We start from the raw sequence: 26,772 nt of genomic DNA, 5'->3' as shown, positions 1-26,772 counted from the left end.
ATTAGGCCTGAAAGAACTTTTTAAAAATAGTATTGTGTGGGAAGGAATGAGTCCTTAGAAACTAAACCAAACCAAACCAGGAATATACAAATATTTCTGCCAGATGAAAAGGAAAATAAGTATTCCCAGGAGTTTTGTATTTTTATTAAAATGAACCAAAAAAATGTTTTGTATGCTCATCAGGTCACTTCAAGGGAAGATAGGGCAGATTCTCCACTGAATCTTGGAGAATCAGTGCACTTCTTCCTCATTATCGTTTAGGGGACAATGACAAGGAAAATGACCCCTAGTGCTGAGAGAAAAAAAGAAGGAATGTAATGTAATTTCCTAAAAGGTGGATTCATCATCCCTACCTATCAGATCTGTCTTTTGTCACCTCTGAAAAACTGCTCATCTCTCACGTGCAGGCCTAAGGAATTTTGCTCCAAATTTTCCCTACACAGGCAGTGAGTCTGACGAGTCCTCGGATGACAGGCACCAGCTGGGGGACTGAGGGGCCAGGAGCCCCTGTAGCCTGCATCTAACAAATGACCAGCTAAGCCATGAGGAGGAAAACAGGGCAAAAGGAATGAGTGAAAATAGGACAAAGTGATACATCATCATGACAGCTCATGAGTAGGATAAGCAGTGATTTTTTTCCTGCCTTTTTATACATTCATCTTCTTTCCAATTTAATTTTCTAATAAATATGTAGGATATTAATATTAAAAATGCTGAAGTGAAAGAATAAATAAGTAAACAGAAAAGTACCCCCTAACTCAGCAGCCCTGAGTTCTATTTCCAGTGGTGAGATGGGCTAGGCAGGTTTATTTACAACCCTGCTAGTAACCAGAGGTGGTTTTGTGCTCAGGAGCCCAGGCTGGGCCTAAGAGAGCAGCCACAGGAGTGGAGCCTGACTCTCATTCTCTGCTGGGAGTCCTGGGAGTTGGCTGAGTGCTGTGGGAAGAGGACCTGGGTCAAGAGCTGAGTTCTGGCCTCCAGGCCAGTGCAGTCTGCCCTGCAATTCTCAGGAGGGCATGTAGTGGGGAGAGGCTACTTAGGAGGATGAGACCCAGAGCAGAGATAGGAGTTGGGGGGCTCAGTTCTCCCGCTGCCCCTTCCCCAAGAAGTTCTGAAAGACTCCATGTTCTGCTATCCCCTTCCAAGTCAGGTGCCTGGCAGCCCAGCTCCTTCCCATCAATACTTGCTTACTGAACATCTCTAGGACTACAAGTGCTGCAAAACATCTACCAACAAGGTGACGAATTCAGGCTTCTCCAGGAAATGCTTAAAATGTGCTGGTCATGATTGTAATCCCAGCACTCAGGAGGCTGAGGCAACAGGATCACCATGAGTTCAAGGCCAGCCTGAACTACATATCTTGTCTCAAAACAAACAAAAACCCAAATTAAACCAAACCAAAACCAAAACCAAAAAAAAAAAACCCCCAAAAACAAACAAACAAAAAACGAAACCAGAAAACAAAGGAGAGCAAAAAAAGGTCCTAGGTATTCACTTCAGTGTCTAGATTTTCCCCAGGTTTTTGTCTCAACCTTTAGTACCTAGTACAGGCCAGGGGAAACCAGGATCCCAGGCCATTGAGGCCCCACACATCTGTGTGGTCTCCAGGGTCCCTCCCCTTGGTGTGGGGAATTGTGTTTCCTCTCCCACCTCCCTGGCTTTGCAGGCCAACGTCAGAAAGCTGGACGAGCACTTCAGAGATCACTTGAAATCTCACTCCTACAGAGAAGGCAGGCACTGATCCAGGCCAGGGCCTGGGCCAGGGTTAAGCCCAAGAGACTCCTAGCTATGATATACTTCCACTGCCAAGAGTGCCCTTTGCCCTTTGTAACCAGTCCTTGCCTTGCATTTTCCATAGGGCAGCCAGAAGAAAGAGGTCTCTAGGCTCCTGGAGAACACACCACTGTGGTGCCCAGTCAGAGAAGTCTATTTCTTCTTTTCCCCTCTATCTGATGTCCTAATTCTTATAGTCCCTGGGAGGATGGCTCTACTTAGCCTGGGAAGTCGAGACATCCAAACTCCAGTCATGATTACGGCTTAGCTCATTCTCCAGCCAGATTCAGGACCCTATTACCCCAATTTATTTATCACTCACTGAGCACTTACAGTGTGCAGGAGATACAGCGGTGAGTAAAAAGAATGAGGGCCTCAGCACCAGACAGCCTACAGCCCCATGTGGGGGTGGGTGTGCATCAGACAGCAACAAAAGCAAGGCTGTACCTGAAATGTATGCATGCTACCCGTGTGGGAGGAGGCCTTGGGATAGGGGTGCAGTCTGAGGCCTGGGATGAGGGTGCAGCCTGAGCCCTGGAATAGGGGGATAGCATGGGCCTGGGATGAGGTGCAGCCTAAGTACCAGCTCTTTTACTTCCTCTTAGTCTATTGGAGTTTTGGGGCTGGCAGGGAGGTCATTGAAACTGGAATGTTGTATGGAAAACTCCAAAAGTCTGCGGGAGAATGCATTTGTGTTATTTTGGTCTCCTATCTCATGCACTAATGGAGGCTGGGGAGCATGTTGAAGGTAAATATCCAAAGAAACCAGCCTCAGCCGGGCCTGCTTACCCCAGCATCTGCTCTGGATCCTGTGCTCTGTTGGGGAGGGGAGCACGGGCAGAGAGCAGCTCTGGGAGGGGCTCAGGAGGTGAAGGCTCTGGGAACAGTAGAGAAAGGAGAGGGAAGCAGGGGAGGAGACGCTGCAGCTGTCTGCATAGCCCTGTGGCAGCCTGCTGCGCGGTGAGTCACCCACAGTGCCAGCTCCCACGTCCTGCCTCTATTTTTATATCAGTGCCTGCTCATATCTGACTGTTCAATAAGCCTTCCAGCTGGCAGAGCAAATCTGATGGTGCAGGATGAGGACTGGGAGGATGATTTAGAGGCCTAAATAGGAATCACAAAGTGATCCTCTCTCACTGGGAGTTCTTTGCCTTTTAATCACTAGGCTCTCTGAGCGCTGCTATACAGAGCCAAGGGGCCAGCAGGGAAGGGGCACGGAGAGCCCAACAGACCTCACCACCAGCTCGGACACCATGGCAGCTGCAGGAGAGCAGCTGCGCTCATGGACGCTCAGATGGGGCACCCACATGACCAAGCCCCTAAATGCACTGCAGTGTGTGTGGTGGGTGCCCAGAAGCAAACACAGGGCACTCCCATCCACAGTCAGATGCCATAGAGCTGCTTTGTTTACTTTTATTTTTTGGAAACTGGGTTTCATTGTGTAGTTGGCCTTGAACTCATCATCCTCCTGCGTCAGCCTTCTGGGTGCTGGAATCACAGGTGTGCATCACTGTACCAGTTCCTGGGGCTGTCATTTGGTGAGTGGTTATTGGTCTCCCTAACTGCAAAGAGGGTTCCATGCCCAGCCTTATGGGGTGGAGAAATATAGTAGCCAAGGGAACTCAGGGTTGATGTGAGCTGCAAAATGCTCTGGCAGGGACAGCCCACTCCTTGGTATGTCTAACAGCACTGCCCCACAGCTTCCTAGGGAGTAGGCATTGGCCCTTCTTGGCTGTGATGGATACAGAAGACTTTCCAAGGTCACTGGGTCGAAGAGTTCAAGGGCAAGAAGTGCTCAGCCCTGTCTTTGTTCAGAACCTGGAGCCCCTGTGGGGGTTCAGTAACTTCACTCAGAAGTCTGGGAGTCTCCGAAAGGATGTCATGTCCTCCTGCCAGGCTGAATGGCTACACACACCCACGTCAGACCACAGCTGTGTCCTGATATTCACTTCTTCACACTGCACTGTAGTGCGCGTACAGCTTAGATGGGTCCTGGGCCCTTAGAGGTGCTAAGAAGAGGCAGGTTAGGGTCTCATGTTCTCCTCGAAGGCAGTCAGGTGAACGGGGATCATGGAGGTCCTTTCTGATTTTGGAAATGATGACAGCCAGAGCCAAGGTATGCCGGTGTTCCCAGGATGGCATCCCTGTTGTTCTCTCCCTGCCTGCACTCTGATGGAGAAGAGGTAGGGCCTCCACATTCAGAAATGTCGTGGGGCTCCTCATGGCAAGCCTGCATGCTGAGCCTTGGGACCCAGCTATCCCGAGTTCAAGGGCCAGGCCTGAGACTGATCTGGGCACCACGGCAGGAGCCCAGCCCTTCTAGAAATGTCTTTGGTGCCTCCGGTGCCTGAACTAAGGCTCCTCACCCATTGTCCTCAGGGTTTAGGTGCTCTGCTCTGACTTGCCATGTACCTGTCCTGGTGGCAGGATGTCTTCCTTTAACTTGCAGGAGAACTTCCTTCAGGCCCCAGTCTCTCATCTGAGTCATGTTCTCTTGACTTCAAGCTTCTCTTATGAAGGGGCCCATGTAGTGCATTACAGTAGGGTCAGCAGATGACATCTCTGCCATTCATGTGAGGGCCGCAGGTCAGGTGTTTCCTCTGGAAGCTGCCTGTCAGGAGGAAAGTAGAGGGCGCCACTTAACAGTCAAAAAATGAGGTTGAGGGCAGATCACAGTCACCAATACTGTTGTATCAGGGAGTCACTGCTTCTCCCAAGTTAGGCAGACCTGGGGGTGGGAGTCAATGGGGGACAGCTTAACTCTGTCTCCTCCAGGTGACCTCCTTAGGATCTGGCTCTTGCTGTTGTTACTCCCCACACACATCTGCCTGGTCCTAAACAGACTAGAGCACACTGTTGGGTCTTGGGCAGCTCCTCTGGGGTGTTATGGGGAGAGGCTTCTCTGCTGGGCAGTTGGGCGGGGCTTACTGAGACAGCTGGGCACATGCCTGCCATTCCGCCCAGCATGCTCATCCTCTCAATATAGGTGCTGTTGGCCGGGCAGCCTGCTGCTTTAGGGCAAGGCCAGTAGGGACAGGCCAGGGCAGGCATCAGCTCTCTCCTTGCATGGCCAGGGCCTGCAGGCTGCCTTCTGATTTGTGTGTATTATTAGGTACTAGGACTCTACAGTCTGGCGGGCCTTGGAAGGGTGGGGCCTGTCTGTATGGGGAGTGTGGCCAGGGGTCCTCAGTCTGGCTGGAACACCAGTCTGAGGGCCTCTTCTGATCAGACGCAGAGGTTTCTTGGGGCTGTCTCCTGCTGTTCTTGAGACCTCAGTCGTGGGCCTGTCTTGCCCAGTTGCCCCCACTTGCTGTGGCTCTTTGTGTTCCATGAATTCACTTGTTCTTGGCTGGCTGTGCTAATTTACTTCCTGTCCTTGATAATGTAATGTGTCTATGAGGATGATTAATGTTATAACCCAAACAAGAATGTTTGCCTTGGAAACTGGGAGGTATTGCCCCTGGAGAAGCCCACTTCAACCCATACCCATGGGTCAGGGAGGCTGTACAACCTACCAGCTCCACCCACCTGACTATGTGACAGTGACTGATGGGAGGGTGGCAGGAATTGGTAATGGAAAGTGGCAGGGATCTCTGAGCAAGAGGACTCCCACCCCTTTCCCTGGCTGCATTGTGCAAGAGGGTGTGTCTGTCTATGGAACCAGGCCCCACTGCCTGCACCAGTCAGCCAGGGCAGAGCTGACAGGGACAGTCTGGGCATTCCTTGTGCTTGCTGGGCCAGGCCCAGGAAACCAGTCAACCGGCTGGGTGCTCCTGCTCTGTGCAGATACTGTGTGAAGAAGCTGGGAGTTGTGCCGTGATCCACGTGGCTCTCAAACTTCCCAGGGGGAAGACCGTGAATGGCAGTGAGAAGGTGGAGAAATAAAGACGACACAGAAAGCTGGGATCAGGCGAAGCCCTCACTCAGGATGGCAGGAAAAGATCTGTGTAACCACTGTAGGGTATTTATTTACACATTTGGCAGATTGGTATCACATGACACCCCCTTTGCCTAGCAACCTGTTCCTTGGATTGTCTCAGGGCTCTGTGTTCTCCGCATTGTAGCAGCTCATTCATGAGGCTTGCCTCTGGTGCTCTTTGCTCTCAGGGCTTGCTTCACCCCTACACATGTGATCTATTCCAGCTTCAGAGCTGCATGCAAATATGAGGGAGCCTTGGTGAGGACTTTGCAGACTGCAGCAGATGGGGAGGGGTCTGCCTGCGTAGCAACTGCCCAAGCTTGCAGCGTCCTCTGTGTCCCTGCACATAACACTGTCCCAGGCACCCTTGTTTCATCTGTGTTGGGAGCATGTGTATTATCACCAGAGTTTCTTTGTACCCACAGTGACACCCAGGGCTCCTGATAAATAACTCCTGAAGAATACTTCGTGGGTCCAGGCTGATCCTAAAATCCCAGAGAGGGCACCTTGGACTTAGAAATGGTGGTTTCATAACTGGGATTTTTCCTGTGGGACCTCACTGCAGAGGAGGGCAGCTATGGGCCACATCCACACCCTGTGAGGAGTCACTGTGGACCTTTCCTTATCTGTACCCTGGTAAGGGCCTCACAAAGGAAGGCCACCATTCTCAGCCTCTGCAATCCCTGAAACTGGATGGGAAGAAGGTCAGAGGCACATAGCACTCCACTCAGGATGTAAAATATTCCTGTTCTCCCAACCTCATGACCATCTGCCACACACATGTTCTTTCCCAGGTCCCATCCAAGGCACCACATTTGTTCATCTGGTCATCCTCATTTCCAATGCTCCTCTGGGCTGTGGCCATTTCTGAGTCTTTTTATGACCTTGACAGTTTTGGGGAGTCCCAGTCGGGTACTTCACAGACTGTTCCTCTATTCAGATTTCTCTGATGTTTCTTCCACAATCAGACTGGTACTGCAGGTTTCTGGAAAGAATACTAGGAATACTAGAAAGGCAAAGTGCCTTCTTGATTCCCATGATGCTGGCCCATGACATCTCTCCTGATGCCCAGCTCATGGCTTGGTAAAAGTGGTGTCTGCCAGGGCTCTACCTAAGATACCCTTTTCATTTTCTGTATACTTTCCTCTGGAGCCCAGGTTTGGGTATTAAACTCCACCTCAGGGGCAGGGAATGTCACATGACCATTTAAATTCTTGCAAGGGGCCCTGCCCCTTTTCACCCAATATTTTCAAACATAGGCTGCATCTCCTGTATTTATCCATATTTACTTTACATATTGAGGTCAATACTATTTTACTTATGCTCAAACTACTGCACATCTGGTCATTAGCAGCTCTTTTGGGCCGTCTCCTGTGTTCCTTTGGTTACAGAGCACTTCCCTGCTTTTGGATACCATCATGTTCCCTAGGCTCCTGCTGTCATTTTCTGCTTGGACTCAACCATTTCTTTAGTCTAGTCCCAGTGTCAGCGGACAGTGCTGAGAAGCCAACCCACGGGGAGTAGGTGCTTGCTGCATTCGGGTCAGGGATCATTTCTGGGCACTCTTGGCAGGTAACTGGGAGACCTGGGTGTGTGCTACTTGTTTTGGGTCCTTCTCCCATCTCCGTCTGCCTGTGTTCAGTTAACCAGGAGATCATGCTGATATCTCCAACTAATCTAATACAATGATCTTCTTTGGGATAATTTTTAAAAGACCCGTAGCATCAAGTAAGTTTGGCATTGCACTTTCTCAGAGGCAAGTGTGAACATGGAAACAGAGGCTCTAGTCCTAAGCATAGGACAAGGGTCCTGGGTTTTCCACAACTGGGATGAAGTCAGCTCAGCTCCACTGTAGGCAGCTACAGGACTCAGAGACATCTGGTTGCACGGGGGACAATGATCTCCTGTTTTCTGTTGTCAGCCATCATGTGACTGTACAGAGACAGACTCAGTGACACCCCCCACACACACTTAGGAAGAGCAGTACTCTCTCTCTAGAGCCAGCCCTAGTGGGGAGCAAGGGCACGCCAACTTCCTGACAGCCCCCTTTCCTGGGCTGCAGCCCTCTCTGTCTTTGGCCACCATTCTCTAACTGTACAGCCTCAGCAAGTCCAAGTGCTCATCTCAGAGTGTCTGCCAAATGGAATCCCTGTCCTGCTCTGTTAGTACCTGGGGCTCCCTCTTCTGAGTGGGACAGGCCATGGTGCTGGCCTATGCTCCTGCAGAGGACCAGACCTGGAGCACGGAAAGAGGCCTGGAATAATAGATCCTTTTAAGAGGAGGAGAAGTCAGAGTCATGGGGGGATGATAGTGGCAGCTGAGGTCATAGGGGTCTGTGAACCAGGAGCACACGTGGCCTCTGAGGGACAATAAAGCCTGACCAAGAGCTTGCTTTGAGACCTGCTTCAAATTTCTGACCTCCAGTGACATGGTAAGTTTGTTTTTTGAAGCCTCTGAGTTTGTGGTAATTTGTTACAGTAGCCATAGGAAGTAAACATGAGTGTCTTGGGACAGGGCTCTTTTCTAGTGGATTATCCCATTCTTGGCCTGGACCAAACCTTCCAGAGGGCAACGGCAACCATGTAGGGAATGGGCACATTTGCTTTTGGGATTCATATTGCCATTGTGGACCCCAGGATAACTGTCATGGATGTTCATGCAAGGATCTGGCTCCTCTGCATCAGAATCAAATGCTGTCTACATCGACCTTCTTGGCAATGGGGACAAACCTAATGTTCTCTGTTTAGAGTCTCGCTGAATTCTCTTTGAAAGGCAATGCTTATCTGCCTTTGCTACTTGGAGCACCTCTGTTTCCTGAATATCACCTACAACAATAACCTGTGGATAGGTTGACTTTCCTTGCTGGATTAAAGTGAATCCCAGAAAAGGCAGCTTCCTGTAGCAGTGCAGCCCAGAGTGTCTGTGTGCACACAGCTGTGAGCCTGTGGGCCTTACATGTTCCAAGCCTCTCCAGTAACAGGCAAAACCTTTACTGGGATTGCAGAAGCCCTTAGAAAGCCTACTCTGTTCTTTGTGCATGATAGCTGGTTTAGGACTGAGCCATAAATATGCTCCTTGCTGCAGGCAGCCTGTATCTCCCGGTGAAACCCTTTAAGGGGCTCTGTGAGCACACTGGAAAGCTGGGCCCTGTTGGCCAGCTTTGGGCTATTATACTTCAGTGTTGACATGACCACTTGTACCCGATACCCCATGCTTGTCACGCTGACATTACTGTTCCATTGTACAAATAGTAGTCTTTTGATGGGGGAACTGAACCTGAGCCCCCTGAACCCCTACAGAAGACTGAACCTGAGCCTGGGCCTTTGCATGCTAGTCAAGCACTCTATCATCGAGCTATACTTTTAGCTCTTTTTCAAATTGTATTTTAAGACAGGAGCTCACTTGCTTGCCCAGGCTGGCTTCATACCTCCTGCATAGCTGGGACTACAGGCATGCCTCACTGTGTCTGGTTTAGTGTACTCGTTTTTGAGAGCTTGAGACAGCAGGTCCAAGACTAAGCTCCTCCACTAACCATGGTGTTTGGGAGCCAAACTCCCTGGGTCTGACCCTGGATCTCCTTCTTACCAGCTGAGTGTCTTGTGCCTCCATTTCCCTCATGGGAAACAATGACTATATCTGCTTGCCGGACCTTGCTGTGAGGATCCCATGAGATGACACTGGCAAAGTGCTCTAGTACCAGCACTCAGGAGCCCCACAGCGCCCCTGGCGGCAAGGATTTGTAGCTGGCACTTGAGTTTCACATGCTGTAACCTGATGCTGGAAGCTTGATTGCCCTACCCTGGACAGTGGCTCTACCTAGATGGGCTTTTGAGATGTGTGATCCTGGATGGGCAGTCAACTGGTCTTCCACAAAAGTATCAGGATGCTGGGAGTAGTGGCACACACTTGTATTCTCAGTACTCATGAGGCTGAGGCAGGAGGATCACCCTGAGTCCATGAGTTTGAGATCAGCCTGGGCTGCATGTGGGTCAAGGGCAATCTGAACTACATAGTGTGATATACATATCACAACTCTGTGAGGGGAAAAACAGTCTGCTCAGCAAATGGTTTGGGGGAAGCTGGTTGTCTATAAGCAAATGGTTAAAGTTGGATTTACTCCTTGTATGAAAGTTGTCTCAGAATTGATCCTGAACCTAAATGTAAGTAAGAGCTACAAGTATAAAACTCTTGGAAAAAGATACAACAGCAAACCTCTGTGTCCTTTGAGTCGGCAAGGATTTCTTGGATATGACACTAAAACTACAAGCAAGAAAGAACAAATTGACAAACTAGGTTCACCAATATTAAAAACTGCTGGGGCTGGAGTATCTTAGTGGATAGAGCACACAAGGCTCTGGGTTCTAATCCTTACAACCAAACCAAAACAAAACAAAAAACTATTGCAAAAGAGTCCACTAAAAAGGTGAAAAGACCACCCACAGATGGGAGAAAATATTGTAAATTGTATGTCTGATGAGATTTATTTTCAGAATAAATAACCTTTAGATTTCAACAATAAAAGAAAATTACCCAATTTTAAATGTACTAAGACTTTAAAATGGTGATGATTGAATGACTGTGTCAACTTGAAAAGTTTAGTTAAGAGAAGCTTAACTACATTGACTCAGTAATTCCACACTATGGATAGTAGCTCTAACTGGATCAGCTTCTACCCTGGGGTGTAGAAGGCCCACCCTAGGGTGGCTTGTCACCTGGATGGTACAAGGGGCAAATGAAGAAAGGGTGAATCTGCTTCTGAGTCTTTGAAGAAGTGCCAGTCTCCACCTCCACCTTGGACGTGGTCTCCTGGCTTCCAACACAGACTCTTTGGCTTCCAGTGTAGACTCTTCAGCCTCCTCCTCCTCCCTTTCCTTTCTTCTTCTTTTCCTTCTTCCTCTTTCCCTCTCCTTCTCCTCCTCCTTCTTTTATTCCTTCTCCTTTTACTCCTCCTCCTCCTCCTCCTTCTTCTTCCTTTTTCTTTTTGTCTTTTTGAGACAGGATCTCAAAATGCAGTTCAGGCTGGTCTTGGGCTCACTTTGTAGCCCAGGCTGGTCTCGAACTTGCAATGGTCCTTCTCCTGAGTGCTGGGATTATAGGAGTATGTCACCATGCCAGGATCCTTCAGCCTTCTTGTGTTGAACTTTTCTCTTAAAAAAAAAGTGTATGCAAATGGCCAGTAAATACATGATGCTAAACACCACTAGTCATTATGGAAAAGTTAATCAAAACCACAACAAGATGGCATGTCATACTTTCCAGGATATGTGTGTCTGGGGAGTGGAGTATAACAAGTAAGGGTGAGGATATGGGGAAATCATTTCCTACATTGAATCTAAAGGGTGTTTGGAAAATATTTTTGTAGCTCCTCAAAAAGTAACATAGAATCACCGTATGACCCAGAATTTTCACACTTAGGTTTGCACCCATAACAACTGCGAGTAAGGGCTTAGACAGATACTTGTGCACACCCATGTTCATGGCTGTGCTATTCACAACAACCAAAAGATGAAAACAACCAAATGATATCCATCAATAGTGTGCCTATCTGTACAATAGAATATTATCCAGTCATAAAAAAGAATATAGAATGCTATTCTACCATAAAAAAGAATAAAGCACTGATTCATGCCTGAGGCATAGATGAACCTCAAAAACACTAAGAGAAAGAAGCCAAATGCAAAAAATTACATATTGTAGGATTCCATTTGTTTGAAATGTCTAGAATAGGGACATTCATAGAAACATAGGCTAAACTGGATGTGGTGGTGCACTCTGGTAATCCCAGCACTTGGGAGGCTGAGGCAGGTGTATTGCTGCAAGTTTGAGGCCAGCCTGGGCTACAAAGTAAGTTGAAACTTAGCCTGAATTGCATAGTGAGACTCTGTCTCAAAAAGACCACGACAAAAAACAAACAAACAAACAAAAAACCCAAAACATAGAAACATAGGGACATTCACAGAAACAGAGCAGATAGGTGGTTGCCAAGATCTGGGGTCAGAGGTAATAGGAAATGACTGTACCAGAACATGGCAGGATGTGGTGTGTGTGTGTGTGTGTGTGTGTGTGTGTGTGTGTGTGTGTAGCTGTCCCTGGTCACTGTGGCTGTCCCTGGGCCTCTTCCAGGCCCTTGGAAAAGCAAACCCTTCTCCTCCCGAAAGGTCTTGCACATGCTGTGTTCTCTGCTCAGAAATGTGCTCCCTGCTCAGACCTGTTCCCCTGTCTTGGCATGGTGGTCTCTCACTGTACCTTCTGCCTGGGCCTGTCCTCATATCTTGGCATGATAGTCTTTTCTCCAGATCAACTGAAGCCTCATATGCAGAGAGGCTATTATGTGGGTGTTATGGTTTGTGTCTGGATGTGCCCTGAAAGTCTCTTGCAGTCATGGGGGCAGGTTTCTAGAGTTTGTGACTGATTCATGGTCCAGTGCTGGGATTAGGAGGGGAAGAGCTAAACCTACCCTAGGGTTGGTAGCCTACACACAGTGCAAGGGGCAGAAAGAGTCTTCTCTGTGCTTTGACTTTTTTGATCTTGCCGCTTTTGCTGTCCTCTGTTGCCATGAACTGTTGCTCTCTGCCATGTGCCACTCTGCCTTGGAGCCAACCGAGTATGGGCTGAAACCTTTATAAACTGTGAGCTAAATAAATCTTTTCGTCTTTCATTTTTGGTGCTGGGTATTTTGTTTCAGCAATGAGAGAAAAGTAACCAAGACAATGGGCAACTGGGGTTCATTTGAATCAGGATGAAGACAGGCCCAGAAGTGTCACAAGGAAGAGATTGGCTCTCATGGAGCCCTGGATGCAGGGGACCTGGCAGGCCACAGTGAAGCACATGGCAGTTATAAGACAGAGGGAAGGCATTGTTGATAAGGGTCTGTCCTATGGCTTCCGTGGAAGAAACAGTACAGCAGGAAGTGGTCTGGGAATCAGTTAGTTTGAGTGGCTTCAGCGCCCTGGGGCATGGGGCAGACTTCAGTTGCCTGGCCTAGGAGAGGAGAACAGGGAACAGTGGCTCTAGGTATATGAGCTTCTGGAGGAGGTGGTAGGTGAGGACTCTGGGGTGGCTGGGTGCCTAGGGAGGGTGCAATCCCTACAGGTCTCTAGGAATCACTCACCCCCTAGGAATCAGGGGCCAGCACTCAGGATTAGAGAGACCCAGAAGTCAGTTTCAAGACACAGAGGATCCAGGATGTGGCTGCTTCTGGGGCTCTCCTGGACAAGCCCTGTCGTGGCTTTGTAGCGTGTGTTATTTTCCTTTTCTCTTCTGGTTTGTTCTGTTTCTTTCCCTGGAGCGCAGGTTCTCAGGGAAGGGACAAGTGCATCTTTGCATAGCCAGTGTCTGGGACAAACAGGCGGCCACTAAAAGTTAGTGAAATCAGTGGATAACTGAGTAAAACAATATGCCTGCTTTGACACACTCTGCAACTTAAGATCTCGTGTGTGTGTGTGTGTGTGTGTGTGTGTGTGTGTGTGTGATATCTAAATTGGAGGCACTGCACACCTGTTGGCCTGGAGCTGTCGGTCAGCAGCTCCAGAGCACAGCATTTTCCTCTGCTGCTGCCCTGCCCTGTGTACCCTCAGGACTCCTGAGTAGTTTGACAAATGTCCTCACTGGGGCTTTGCAATAAAGTGTTGCCCAAAGGGGAGCATATGGGAACCTATAGCCACATCTTATTTTCTTTCCAACTCCTTTTTATTTTGTTTGTTTGTTTTTTGTCTTTTTGAGACAGAGTCTTACTGTGTACTTCAGGCTGGGCTTCAGCTTATTCTGCAGCACAGACGGGTCTTAAACTTGCAACGATCTTCCTGCCTCAACCTCCCTAGTGCTGGGATGACAGGAGTGCACCATCATGCCCAGATCCACCCCCCCCTTTTTAAAATAATAATGGCCGTTTTTGCTTGGAATGTGGCAGCAGAGCAGAAAGCCTCTGTGTTTTTACTTGAAGGAAGCGTTGCTCAGGTCATCAGCTGAGCTTTTTCTAGACCAGGTTTCCAGTGGGAAATAATGCTTGCGCTAATTCCTGCAGAATTAACTCCTGTCCATGTAATTCTCCAAGTGCGCCTAGTATGTGTCTGATATCTTCCCAGGTAGATGAATTTCCCTGGCTGTGGAGTGAGCTGGAACTAGAACATAGAGACTGAAGCAAGCAAGGTAAGCTGCCAACCGCGGGCTGCAGAGAAACAGAAGAACAGTAAAAAACTGGAAAGAGCGAGTGGGTGTGGTGGGGAGAGTCAAATGGACCCTTTCTAACCCTTGTCTGTCATTAGCATTTTTTCAACCTTTAGAAATTTGATGGGTGAAAAAGAATTTAACTTCTGGCTCTATATGTGTTTCTTGTTTACTAGAAAGGTTGAATTTTACTTTGGTGGGGTGTGTGAATAATATGCTCACTGGTGATGTCTTCTTTTGTGAGGTGCCCATTTGTAGCTTCTGACTGTGTGTTCATGACCATGGTTCATGATCATGAGGAAGCTTTTTGCAGAATGCAAAGCCAAGCATATTTGCTGTTCCTCATGTTATCGGCTGCGTGCAGGTACACATTTGTGGTTGGAGTCTATTTTTGAATTTATGCTGGCAAGAAAAGTTCTAGTTACTGGGGACAATGAATTTTCTTCCCTCGAGTATCTGCCTGAGGGCACTCCCTGACCTTTGCTACCTTGGGATGTCTGGTTGGAATGGTAAGGAGGAATATCAGGTGTTCACAGTCCAGGTGACAGGAAGAGAACATGGACACAGACCAGGAGGCCAAGCCCCCCTCAATTTGCTGGGATGCTGGTGAGAAATAACCTTTTGGTCTCAATGAAAATGTGAGACAGGAGGGTGGTTACCTGTGGGGTCACCACTAGAGTTGTGTGCATGCACATGAACTTTTACTTCTCCATTTCTGCCCTCCATTCCTGAATGGATTCATGAGCTTTCCTGACGTTTTGGTATAAAAAGTCTTGAGAATACAGAAATCCGTGGAGGATGGTGCACGAACACCTACACGTGCTATTGGAGTCCCTGCCAGCATCTGTCCCCCCACTGCCCATCTCTACTCTCATGCTTTATCCCTCAGACACATCGATGCCTTTCAATTTACCTTGATGCAGATCAAGGTAAACCGCATTCTTGAAATGTCTTTGTAATCAACTTTGTAGTCTGTTTTAAACAGAAGTATTTAAATGAAATGATACCTAATGTCATGTCTGACTTCAAGGATGACAAATGTAGCACTCTTTAGCAAAAAGATTTCAGGCATGTGTGTCCCTTAATTTCTTTAATACAGATGATATGTGAGGTTTTGTTGTTGCCGTGGAAAATAGAAAATAGAGCAAAAAGAAAAAAGAAAGAAAATCACCTAGAGAGCTGATTTTTGCTGTTTACATCTGAATTTTTCCAGTACAAATAGATACAAATAAATAAATGGAACCCTGTTTCTCTAACTTTGTCAGAGATAAGTGAGGTGGCAGTGAATGTCTTTCCATATGCATAGTGATGATAGGTAGCCCATGGGGTCAGTGTGACTGTCCCACATTGTATATGGAAAGACGAAGCTAAGGGAGGTCCAAAAACTGCTTTTGTATAAGCAAGTACTAAGTGCAGAGCCAGAGCTTGAATTGAAGTCTGGCTTAACACCAAGGACATACACTCAACTATTTCATTTGTTTCCAATTCCAAAAAAATTAGCATTCTTGATTGTGTTCTAAGAAATGAATAAACGCCTTTGGATGATGGAGAATGCTTTTGGCAATCAAAATAGCATTTAGAAGTATTTGGCTGCACTAAGAGACATGGTGGCAAGTGAGAAGCAGCCAGCTGGCCCATGCTGAGGTAAGGAGGTGCAGTGGCCTCAGGAGGGCTGGGCGGATGCAGAGGCTTGGCCCTCCCTGTGGCTGGTGCCCTCCTCTTGGAACACTGGCTTTGTCCTTCGCTTCAAGCAGGTGGTTTTCTGGTTCCCCTGCTTCCCTTAAAGAACAGATGCCCTCAGCTCCAAACTTGCACTTGCAGGTCTGACTGTTTCAAAGCATACCTCTCTTTGTGTAGTCCCAGGAGCAAGATAATCTGTCTGGAGTCAAGGATCTGTCCCTGGCCTGAGGAACAATGTCACAGATATGGCCAAGGGGATTTTGCTCGCATGATCAAGGAGAGGAGAACTGACAATCTATGGACAAGGTGAACAAGTGACTCACAAGATTTTCACCTGGGCTGGGCATACAGTGGTATATGGCTGTAATCCTAGATCTTTGGGAGGCTGAGGCAGGAAGATCGAAAGTTTGAGCCTTGCAGGGGCAATTTAGTGACTTAGTAAGACCTTGTTTCACTGATATAAAAAGGGCTAGGGATGTAGCACAATGTGAAGGTTCTGTGTTTAATCCCCAGTATTCTCCCTGCAAAAAAATTCACCGGATGGAAGCCAGCGGTCTGAGAGCCAGGCAGCTCCACATCCTGCCCACCCTTACTGTTGGGGCCCTTACTGCTACTAACTCTTCCCCCAGGAAAGGGCCAGGAGACCCATGTTCCTTAGCGGATGCACAGATACTAGAATAAGCGTAGATTTCAGCATGCTTTGAGGACTTCAGTGTTGCAAGTACGTGTGTCATGGCATGAGGTCTTGGGTTGGTGTTTTTTAAATTGTTACTATTTTTGGAATTTGTGTGTTACTTGGAATGGAACCCCAAACTTGTACACAGAGCTACATCCTCAAGGCTGTGTTTTGTTTTGTATTGTTAAATTTTGGGGCAAGGTCTTACTAAGTTTTCCAGGCTGGGTTCCAACTTGGGATTCTCCTGACTCAGCCTCTCAGAGTGCTAGGATTAGAGGCATGTGCCACCACATCTGGCTTTGCTCTGAGTCTTTAGGAGATTTTAATTCCTTTATTAATTTTCTTGGTAAGGCAGATTTTGTTTTGCAAACAAAATCCCATCTCACTTTCACCTCACAGTTATGTTCTAGAAAGAACTTAAGTGCATTTATTCAAGGTGATAAAAAATGAAAGCTGGGCTGGGGATTTAGCTCAGTGGCATAAGCGCCTGCTTTGCAAGCATGCGATCGTGAGTTCGATCCCTGATACCTATTAAAAAAAAAAAAAAAGATGAAACCTGTAGAAGCTGCCTCTGGTGTGAGTTCAAAGTCCCTGGTACAGAGGTGAAAGCCAAGGTCATCCTCTGCTCCGAGCCCAGATTCTGTAGCGATGAAGAGTCACAGGCACTGGGAGGGAAGGCTACAAATGCTCTACTGTCGCATGATGATCAGCAGATACAGTGATTCGTTTGTCTCGGGGCAAGCACAGGGAAGGAGGGAAAAGAGTTTAGCAACCTCTGAATTTGGCCTCTTCTATGTGAACCGAGCCTACTTCAATGATGTCTTCACAGCCACATTTCTTTGCATCCCCACGAACATCCTGATCTGAGCAGAAGAAAACTGTGCCCGTAGGAGTGGTATGATTTTGGTTTTGATTTGGGCCTGAAATGCTACTTTTATGAGGAGAAAAGTGGGTAAAGATGTAAACAAGTGATTCATCGCATGGAAACCAGCACAAGGCTGAGCGCTATCATCCACGTGTGCTGATCACAAACAGGAAAAACATTTTGTACCTTCACATGAAACAGAAACAACAGTCACTCTGTCTAGTGCTGGTCCACAAATAACACAATCTTGAGCTTTTCCTGTGAACCCGGACTCTGATAGATGCAGCCTTGTCTCTGATTTTGGAAGTAATGTAGTACTGTGCATAATTACGTGAGGCAGTTTTTTGTTTGTTTAAATATTTTGTTACTATTTGCTTTAAAAAAAAGCTTTACATACTGTTGTGTTATTTATTAGGCTTTCAAAAACAGTACCAATGATCTTCAAAACAAAAATAAAGTTTTGGATGACCTGGGTTTTTTTTAACTGAAGTCTGGCTTCCTCACTCCTTTTTGCAAATAAACTATTTTCTTCCAGAATAGTTGTCCCTGATTGTTCCCTTGCTATAGCACATGCTTTGGGCTGGATGTTTGTGTCCCCTCAGATGCATATGCTGAAAGCTAAGCCCCAGGTGATGTGCTGGGGGCCCTTTGGGACATGACCAGGTTGGGCAGGGGGACAGCCTGAGCCCTGGGCTGGTGCCTGCGGAAGGAGCAGGAGTGTTGCTGTCTTTGCATGGTGTGAGGTGCAGCGAGAAGATGCAGCCTGCAGATCAGAGGGGGATCCTCACATGCGGAACCTGGTACCTTTGATCCTGGATGTCAGACCTCCAACACTGTCAGAAATAAATGTCTGTTGTCTATGAGCCATGGTCTGTGGCACTTGCTGTAGGAGACTAAACAGCTGCTGACCATTGCACCAAAGAGTGCTGCAGGAGGAGAAGCCCTCTTCATCTCCAAATTCTACTGAACTCCATGACAGGGTCATTTTGACTCCAGTGCACAACATGGGCCTCTTTATGTGAGGCCATGGGCACAACCAGCCACACGCCTCATGATAGGCTGTCATGAGTTCTCTCATAGGACATGGTGCTGTGGGGTTTACAACTGCTCTTATAAAACTGTTGTGAGTGCTCCTTCCCAATACACAGGTCCTATGCTTTCACCCCACACAGTCTTAACCTAGAAAGGATTTAGGATCGTTTAGACAAAGTGATAAAAAAAAATGACATATAAACAAGTGGAGTCTGGTACGGTAGGGTTAAAAGCTGAGATGGACCAAGCATGAGACACATGTCTTGAGGTAAGGTGGGTGCCACATTTGGTTCTGCGCTTACGGACAGCTTGTGTTAAGCGACAAATACCAGAAAGCATATTTTTGTACTGATTTTTTTACTGTTGTTGTTGTTCTAGTGTTTGGACATGTTGGAGGCTTACTGTCCCTAGAAGATGCCCTTTTTGCTACCAATTCTTAGAGAGAGCAAAGGACACACTCCTCCTGACTGTCACCTAGACCACTGTACACCCCTCCTCGTCACCCTGAACCAGGTACACCTGCTTGGGGAACTCAAATTGGCAAATCACCAGCCTGCTGCCTACCACACCATTCCTTCCATGGAAACCACAGCACAGACTCCCATCCGCAGGGCCCTCCCCCTGCCCCGGTTGCCTTGCACTTCCTCTTGGCCTGGCTGAGGGGCCTCCTGCTTCTAGAGAGCAAACCTCTTCCTCACCACAGTGTTCTATTCCTGGTTAAAAGAAACTCCAGGTGTCTTTCAAGAACGTTCCTGGTGTTCTGTAAGAAAAATAAACCAATGCTCAGAAACAGTCTTATTACTCATGCAAGTAAAGCCATACCTGGGAGATGGTTGTACAGTCTGCAGTGCAGAGAGCTTGGTTTCTCCATATTTTTCAAACCCAGGGACACACTACCTTGAGCTACATTCCTAGCTTCTCTTATAATTTTATTTTTATGTTTCTGTGGTGCTGGAGATTGAATCCAGGGCCTTTGTACCGAGCTACTTTCCCAGCCCTTTATATTTTCTATTTTAAGACAGGATCTCACTAAATTGCCCAGCCTAGCCTTGAATTTGTGATTTTTTTGCTTTAACCTCCTGAGTAGCTGGGATCATAGGCCTGTGTCACTGCACTGGACCTTTTATTCACTTATCTAGTCTCCATTGCTGAGCAGTTCCTGAGCCTTAACAGACACGTTTATCATAAGATGGTAAGGCAATTTTTGACAAATTAACTGATCATTTTTATTAGTGATATTTTTTTCTACTCTCAGAGGCTATTCAGAAACAAAAAAGCAAAGTCAAACTCTTAGCCTTGATTCTAAAATGGGTTCTTGAATATTCAGCACTTAATATCTTGCAAACTAAGGGCTTCCTGGCAAGAGTTTGGCTTTGGGAGGAGAAGTAAAGTATTGAGATTCAAAATCTTGGAATCAAAGGACTGAAAATATGAAGTTCACCTGGGAAAGGTAGGTGGGAGGAGCACTGATCTGGCCCATCTCCCCCACAGCAGGCCTCAACCTTGTTTTTTAAAGATATAGATGAGTACAGCTCTTTCATCTCCAGATTCCTTTTCTATACCTGTGCTTCATATTTTGCACCTGTCCTACCCCATGCACTGGCCTTTGGGGCCTTCATAATGCCTGACTGCCTTCTAGGAGATTCTACTTGCCCCAGGGGGCTGACCCTACATTCTAATCAGCAAGCTGAAGTACCATCCCTGCTGGACAGAAGTGATTAATTGAGTAATTTTACGGGCTAGAAATCCTTGTGTTTTAAAGTTGAGTATTTGCAAAGAAACACAGAAGGCCATTGTCTTAGACCACCTGAGCTCCATAACAAAACACCACAGGTTGATCAGCTTATAAACAACACACATTTATTACTTAGTTTTGGAAGCTGGAAGTTTTAATGTCAAGAGAGTTAGAGATTTGGTGTCTGATGAGGGCGCTGTCTCTGCTTCACAGTGGGTGACTCACAGTGTCCTTGTACATCATGGGTGGGCAGTTTCCTTAGGCTTCTTTCCTATTCATGATCTCACCACTTATCAAAGGCCCCACCTGCTAATACCACCACACTGGGACAAGGTTCCAGCGTGTACATTCAACATGAGCATTCAGTCGACAGTGTCACATCTCAGGCCATGGTATAGGTCAAGGGAGCTGCTTCGTAGCTTAGGCTGTGGGATGCCAGCTCAGACTTGCTGCTGAAGCCTGGAGAGAGGCCTTCTTATTTTCCTGCCCTGCACAAAGCAGAATCCAACACCAGAGAATATTCTATCCCTGTCTCAAGGAGTTCTGAAGCCTATCTAGAAGCCCAGAGCTGCTGTGGGGACCAGGCTGGATCTCCCTGAAACTTGGACTCTTCTAGGGTGAAGTTGGGTCAATGCTAGCTGACAGAGGGCTGGGCTGGTCTTTTCTGCTCCCTGCTCCATGCCTGGTGCCTGAGACAGCATCTGCAGGGTGAGTGCATTGGGAGGCCCATGTGGGGTCCCCATGTTCGTACTTTAGGTGATCAAACAGGGATTCTTTAAGAAAAAGAAGAGGAGAAAGAAAACTATTTCAAAGTAGAGTGAGAAATCATAACCGACTTCAAGATTTAAGAACCCATTAGGCCATGATATCACGATACAGGAACCTAGTCTTTATGACTAGCTGGCTGCCGACACTGTGCTGCTTGCAGGAAAACCTACTCAGGCTCCATCTCTCCAGCTGCTAGGGCAGCTCCTGTGCTCCTGTACTTCTGGTGCCAGGCTCAGCCAGACACAGTCAGGGCCTACCAGGGCTGAAACTGTACTGTAACCTCGGGGTGCCTAGCAGAGTGGGCAGGAGAAGTCTGGGAAACTGCCCTAGATGGCTGGGCACAGTAGGGGTACAGACCACATAAATGAAGACCACAAAACTCAAACTGAAGCATTCCATTCAGTGTCCCACCACAGACTCCAAATTGCCTGCAGTTACCCTGATCCCAGAAGAGGGAGGTTTATGGGGGAGGTCTTGTAGCTAAGGTGCCTCATTTCTACAACTATGGTGAATCCAGGTGTGCAAGTGAGAAATTCCCCAAAGAATTTAATTCTCTTCCCCAAAAGCCACATAGATAAATATTTTTAAAATATCTGTTGAAAACATCTGTGAACTGAGTGAAAGACAGAGACTCGGCCCTTGAAGAGCTCACTCATACAGCAGAGACCCAAGCTTGAGGAGTCAAGATACTTGTCCTAGGCTGTGCCCTGTATTACCTGAGGACCCTGTGAGAGTAGAGGCCTGGAGCCAGCCTTGGAGTCAACCTTGGTCTCCTGCAGAGCCTGGCACAAGGCCTGTCTTTAAACTCAGGTGTGAGGAAGCCAGGCCTGTAGAGTACAGGTGTCTGTGTGGCAATGTGACAGGAGGGTGAGGTGGTCTACTTGTTCAGAATACCTGGAGGAGTTGAAGGCTTCTTGAGCTGACTGGGAACCAGATCCTATTGGGCTCTGGGGTTCGGGCAGAAGACACAAGGAAGGTATTTTCACAGATTCCTGGGCTAGGTTTGGGAACAGGTCTTTCCATGGCTAGTGACCATGAATTACAGTACAGCCAGAGGCCAGGCTCTGGCTGTGGAATAAAGTATCTCTCTGTAGCTTATAGTCAGCATTGCCCTCTAAGAGCTACCTGGGGCATTTTTGAGGAGTCTACGCTCTTCCCTCCGTGATGGTGGGGATGTGTCCTTTGGTTTCATGCTACCCTCTGGGTTCCACAGTCTCATCTTTGCCATCCTCACCTCACTTCAGCACCCCAGCACCCCTTCACCTCTCAGACAAGGAAAGGAACAAGGTAACTCATCCTCCATGGGCACTTCCAGTAGTTGGGCTGAGTCCCCAGAGGCCTGGCCACCTATGCCCTCTTCCTCTTCCCAAACTCACAGGTAAGCAGCCCAGACCAGCCCACTGCTGCCATGCTGACCTGAGCCCCAAGCTCCATACCCACCAGGTCAGTGACCTCAGACCATCTCACATCTGACTTCTCAGCTGTGGCCTTCTGGGAACACTGGGCTGAATGAGCATCAGTGTGGAAGTCATGAAACAACATCAGCCTCTTTAGAAACCAGCTCAGGAAGTTTTGTGTTCATGTTAGAACCTCCATCACCCTGACTCTGTTCCCCAAACTCTGATCTGTTTTCTGGTCATGTGTTAATTGAGCCTTTTTCCATAAACCCTAAATCTAAATCCCAAAGGAATCAACCTGAAAATCCTGTAATGGGCTTTGCTTGTACTTCCATTGCTTACAAACACACTGCTGAAAATAAATTTTAAAATTCTCTCTTTTCTCATCCTACAGTGTCCTTTATTTGCAAGGCTTGGGCTGCATGGGTTTGTAACAGATGACAGCTGCTCCCCATGCATCTGGTTGTCCTGCAGTTGATTGCATAACTTGGGCAGAGGAGGACTGCAGCCTTCTGACCCAGGCAATCCACAGAGGGAGGCTCTGAAGATGCTCAGGACTCCGGGGTGTGCTTAGAACTTATATCCTGAGTTTTGAGGTATTATAGAGAATTGCAGAATACTGTAAAGATGGAAATCAGCAGATATTTCTTTACTGTTGACAAAGAAAATGTAGTAGTCACTGTCAGTTTGCTTGACATGACTTCCAGAAAACTCCTGGGATTGATGGTTGAACACATGGTTTGTGACTATTAGCACAATGGCACAGAGACAGCTCAGAACATGAGCTCATTCCAAAGGGCTCATGCCAAACTCATACTACCCCTGCCTACATAGGGCACCAAATGCCACCAATACCTCAGAGAAATATGTAGACAGCCTTTAATGTTTTTATTTTATTTTATTTTATTTTAAAAGGGTAATAAATCCAAGCAAGATAAGACAGAATAAAACCAATCAAAACAAACAAGTATGACACAGGACTTCAAAACAATATAAAATCAACAACGGTTACCATAATGCCTCTTGTTATATTCAAAATAGCTGCAGATAACTTCAGACATAGTAAAAATCAAACAAAACAGAACAGAATAGAGCCAATAAGAAGAAAATGATGAATGCAATAAAGGACTTCAAAACAAGACAATAGTAAATCCAAAATGGCTACCATAATATATCTTGTTATCTTTGAAATAGCTGCCCATGCCATTGGATATAATAAAATCAAACAAAACAAAACAGAATAAAACCCAACCCAACAGAACAACTAAAATGATACAAGACTTCAAAAACAAGATAACAGGGAAGGCCACCACCTTTAAAAGGAGATTCCCCCAGAGATGGTATAATGCATGTCATCATCCTCTGAATAGATGGTCAGACCACTAGCACTAGACCTGCAGAATCAGTGAAACACCAAACACCCCAAGCATCACATTGCATTTCACCTCAACAGCCATCATCACAGCCTGTGATACTCTGAATGAGTGGGTCGCTTACAGGAAGGGAAGGGGAGGTTTGGCTCTTCTTGTTTCCCAGCCCACATGCTGTCCCCCTGCCAGCAGCAGCCTGCACATGGTGCTGGTTCACAGGGAGGGCTTGCTTCTTGGTGGATCCTTGTTCTCTTCCCCCGCAGTTTGAAAGTGGTGTTCACTCATGAGGAAAGGCTGGGGTCTGGCTGTCCCCCTGCCGGCAGGTGCTGCCTTGCAGAGGGGCACATTTAATGTTTTTTGGTTTTGATACAAAAATCTATGGAGAATGGGCATTCTATTCCTGTACCTTGATGCTCGGAAGTAGAAAACTTGGTTGTCAGATCTGCAGATAGAGTGAAGCTGTCAGAAAAGCTTTCATATCAACAACGAAAGTTGATTTATAAGCTTGGCATCCAGGACTGGTGATCTGTGCCCATGAACAAGTGAAATGCCATTTAGATCAGTGTCAGGTTTGGTGTAGATTTTAAACAATGAAGTAACATCTTTGCAATTAATGTGAAAGAGAACTGGAGAATCCAACTGGCCACAGTGCGAACTAACTGCTGAAAGCTGCCCACAGTGCTGCACCACCTCCCTGGGCCCAGGGTAAGCCCATGTCCAGGTCATCATTCGGTTAATACAAGTTCTGCCTTGATTCTTCTGAGCCATGTCCCAGTTCAGTTCTGAGATCTTCATTTTAAGATCAAGGAATAGTGACAACCAGAGGACTTTGGCGAGGTGGGGACCAGAATAGGGGAGGTATCCTGAAGCATGCCACACTAAATAGAGTTAAACTTCTCAGTATTTAGACATATATATGATTTTAGATTTTTACCTTAGAAACAACAAAATGCACATTATAAAAATTGGGAGGAGGGGCTGGGGATTTAGCTCAGCGCCTGCCTTGCAAGCAGGCAGTCGTGAGTTCGAACCCTGATACCGATAAAAACGAAAAAGACAAAAAAAAAAAAAAAAAAAAAAAAAAAATTGAGAGGAAATTGAGAAGCAGAAGAGAAAACACTTCTTGCTCCCAAGTGGAATTGTCCTAAGTGGGGGAGGCTGGAGCCGGGGCTCAGGGTACCAATTAGGCCCTGAGGCTCAGTTTCCTCATTACCAAAGGGCTTAACTCAATGGTCCTTCAGGCCACTTCCGACCTGGAGTAGATGGTTGGTTGAGAGGGCTGTCTCCAAACAGCCCAAAGGCTGAGGTCACTCCGTTCCTGACTGGTCAAGGTGCAGTCAGGCTGGGCTGGTGATGGGTAAATTTTAAAAGGTTACTCTCACTTCCAAAAGAAGAGGGGGTCACGAGGCCAGTGCTGAGCACCTTCTGTGGGGTAGACTGAGGCCCTTCAGGCCAGTGTCAGTCTCCAGCAAGAAACTCCACTTCCTGGGTGGTAAAGCATCCAATCACAGTTCTGGTCTTTTTAAATTTGCAGCAAAGTTCTTTACCCTGAGGTGAAACCACCTCCTGGGCCTCCATTAAATGTTTCATGAATATTAATCCCTATCCTTCCATACCAGGATCACTCTATTATGAATGAGTTTTTCTATTTTAAGAAGACAAATGATCTGTACAGAGAAGGGAAAGGCTAATGGGCTGTTTCCAGCAGAAGTGACTTGAAGTGACAGTGACTGTAAAATACTGCATTTCAGCTTCTCAGTGAAGTGCACGGTCTCCTGCCATCACTGCACTGTCAGGGTCCAAAAGCCACTAAGACTACCCTCAGGCTTGCTAATTCTCTAGAAGGATGGGCAGAATGCCTGAAAACAGATGTGTTTATGGTTATATTTACTGCAGTAAAATCAGATGAAAGGCAGTTGTGTGAAGAGGTGGGGGGCAGAGCCCAGAAAAACAGGGGCTTCCTGCTCTTCCTTTCCCGCACAGCCAAGAATAGCATGGTTCCCTCCCAGCCACCATGTGTGGCACTTGCACTGAGTTTTGCAAACACAGGGTGCTGGCCAGGCCTTGGTAGCATCTGGACTGGGCTCCATGGTCAAATGCCCACCTGGTTGACCTCAGTCTCCAGCCATCCCACAGGTTGAACTGATTGGGTGACAAAGCCCTAAATCACAGTGGACATTTTAGTGTGGTTCAAGGGTTCACTCCATAAAGAAGTCATCAGTATGACATTCCCAGGGCTTAGTGATCTTTCACCAGGGGTGGAAGTCAAAGGCCAGACTCCCCACTGAGTAAGGTTAAAATCTTTACTACTTGAACCAGATATGGTGGTACAATGGATGAATCAGGAGGACTGCAAGTTTGAACTCACCCTGGCAACTTAGCAATTTAGTGAATCTGTACCAAAATTTAAAAAAATAAAAAAGGACTGGGGATATAGGCCCTCAGTTTAATCACCAGTACTGTGAGAAAACAAATCAAAAACCAAAAATAATCTAACCTCCACTCAAAACAAAGAAACAAAAAACACAAGTAAAAAAAGAAACAACAACCCCAATCTGCATTTTATTATATGCATGTACAGGAAAGTTTTCTTTTTGATAAGCTTACTAAGGTCAGTCTCTGATGTTGTTTTCTATTCGAGATAAAACCAAGCCATTGCTTCCTCAGTAGTGCATGCATTTTGTACAAATACTATCTGCTTGGAAAATTCTGTACTGTCAGCAGAGTGTGTCCTACAGTGTCTGTGCACTGACAGAAAGCTGTGGTGTGGGTCATGCTGACACCTAGCATCATCTGGAAGAGGTTTCCTAGGGGTCTCATCCTTGTCCTCGAAGCATTGAAGAGGAAGCTGCCATCAGAACAGCACTTTAATCTCTATTGTGGTTGATGGCAGTGCAGAACAGGGTCAGCAGCCTGGGACCCTGCACTCGATCCATCACTGTCACCTGTGCCACCTCACAGACCTGCTGCCTCCTCTCAGTCTCAGACATTAGTGTCTCTAACCTCCAATGCCACACCACATCTTCTGTCTAATGCCCCACTCTTACCCATTTCTTTTCTAAGATTCTTCCTCAACAAATTAGGCAGGTTACTCCTGTCTTTGATAAATATTTTTCTTTGGCTCAGTGAAGTCCCTATTTTCTGTCAGATGATTCATTTATTAGAATAAACACATATCAAAGATTTATTGCACTCATGATGGAGGGGACCAGTGAGTGGGAAGAGCTGCTCATAGGATTATGGGAGAGATGTGCGACATATAGTGGAGTTTTTCCTGGTAAATATCTTAAGTTGGAGATGTAGTTAGCACATCTGGTCTATTGGCCATCACAGCCCAGCAGCACAGCACACTGGGATGTTGCTTCCCTTGTGACTGATCTTAGTCACTTTT

General features: G+C 46.9%; 1 long non-coding RNA gene across 4 annotated transcripts; it reads left to right on the top strand.

The window, feature by feature from the left end:
• The first annotated feature begins 1,875 nt into the window (after positions 1-1,875).
• On the top strand, positions 1,876-22,358 carry LOC106028446 (uncharacterized). Of its 4 annotated transcripts, none has more exons than XR_010051218.1 (4): positions 1,876-2,126; positions 13,777-13,840; positions 18,490-18,624; positions 21,993-22,358. It is a non-coding gene; the product is annotated as an uncharacterized LOC106028446 (long non-coding RNA). The 4 variants fall into 4 exon arrangements; XR_010051215.1 differs by lacking the exon at positions 1,876-2,126 and adding an exon at positions 7,702-8,123; XR_010051217.1 differs by lacking the exons at positions 1,876-2,126; positions 18,490-18,624; positions 21,993-22,358 and adding exons at positions 7,702-8,123; positions 15,716-17,568 and having other exon boundaries at positions 13,777-15,502.
• The last annotated feature ends 4,414 nt before the right edge of the window (positions 22,359-26,772 follow it).

Source organism: Cavia porcellus, unplaced genomic scaffold, assembly GCF_034190915.1.
Source record: "Cavia porcellus strain 051 isolate PalLab524CR breed Dunkin Hartley unplaced genomic scaffold, mCavPor4.1 scaffold_13, whole genome shotgun sequence".
In the NCBI taxonomy this organism is placed as follows: Eukaryota; Metazoa; Chordata; class Mammalia; order Rodentia; family Caviidae; genus Cavia; species Cavia porcellus.
This window is presented reverse-complemented; position numbering and strand designations above follow the sequence as displayed.